This window comes from Penaeus monodon, chromosome 8 (genome assembly GCF_015228065.2).
Source record: "Penaeus monodon isolate SGIC_2016 chromosome 8, NSTDA_Pmon_1, whole genome shotgun sequence".
Classification (NCBI taxonomy): Eukaryota; Metazoa; Arthropoda; class Malacostraca; order Decapoda; family Penaeidae; genus Penaeus; species Penaeus monodon.
This window is the reverse complement of record NC_051393.1, coordinates 44,176,646-44,178,013: the sequence shown is the minus strand read 5'-3', so window position 1 is coordinate 44,178,013 and position 1,368 is coordinate 44,176,646. Positions and strand designations below refer to the sequence as shown.

The following is a 1,368-nucleotide window of genomic DNA, read 5'->3' as shown; positions in this document are numbered from 1 at the left end:
TAGGCTTTCTATTAAACCAATAATCTGTGTTGGAGTTTTCCTGTCTCAGCTTCTCCCAGGGCATTCCACAGTCACCCAAAGCGCTAGGATACAGTCTATTGTGGACTTCCCAAGAGTGAACCCAGACTGTTCCATTTCTCTGGTGCCTTAGTAAGTGGTCCTTTTTCAGAAGAATTTAGGTAAAAATCTTCCTGGTATACTGACCCAGTGTGGATGCCATGGTGGCTGACCACTTTCTCTTAGCAGGTCAGAGGGAATGGAACCAGACTGTTTAGATGGCGGTCAAGACCAAATGCAAGCCCTGTGCCATAGGTTCCACCCTCATCCTTCAACAGTTTGGCAGGGATATCACATGTACCTGCAACTTTCCCAGTGGTGCAGCTTTCCTAGGGAGGCAATTTCCAAGCTAAAGCTTAGAAATTACCTCGCACAGGTATTGTGACACCATATGCGTTCAAACGAAGTACTGGAGGGTCTACCTGGTACAGCTGCTGAAAAATACTCAACCCCGAGTGGACTGCAGTCATCTGTGAAGAGGGCTTGGGGATCAGTTTTTCTCAGGGGTTGGCAGGCAGGACAAAGGTCATTTTTCTAAGAAATGGCCTTCATCCTCCTCAAAACATACCTGATAAACTGTTCCTTGTCTCATCTTAGCAGTGTTCGAGCCCTGCACACCGAAGAACGGTGCAGGATCATTGGGCTGAGTATTTTGAGCAGTTGTATCAGGTTAACCCACCAACAATTAACTTTGTTGGACTTGCCCATCTCCAAGCTGAAGAACGGTAAACCAGTGGGTATTTGCGGCATCCCAGCTGAACTATTAAAGGGTGGTGGAAAACCTATGGCAAGGAGCTTGCATGCTGTCCTGTCTGCCATTTGGCAGACTGGGGCATCATTGCTCCTGACCTTTCTGAGGGGTGTGGTCATTCCCTTCTGGAAGGGGAAAGGGGATCGATGGGACTGCACATCTTTCTGAGACGTATCAGAGACCAAATTTAATTGTTTGAAGCATTAGAGGCTGGAGTAATCTGGATTTACTCCCAGTAAGTCTACAATAATTTGTACTGTGGCAATTCGAGTCATTGTAAAGTGCCGATGTGAGTTCAGATGTGGGATGCTTGCAGCTTACACCAATTTCAAGAAGGCGTTCAATAAGGTATGTCGCAAATCACTCTGGGAGATCCTGTGACTAGAGGATTCTATAATGATTATTGAATTTAAAAGATAATTCATGGTCTATGACTCACTACAGCTAGAATGATGCAATCAGATTGTGCCATTACTTGGTGGCAGGGCTTGGGCACTGCTGAGAAGGACAGGAAATAGTTCATCAGAATCTTGCGGAGGTTTTTTAAATCCAATTTTTCT

The 1,368-nt window shown here is 45.5% G+C and overlaps 1 pseudogene; it reads right to left on the bottom strand.

Moving 5' to 3' along the window:
- Positions 1-645: 645 nt before the first annotated feature.
- LOC119575975 overlaps positions 646-1,368 on the bottom strand; it is a 22,929-nt pseudogene continuing 22,206 nt past the window's right edge.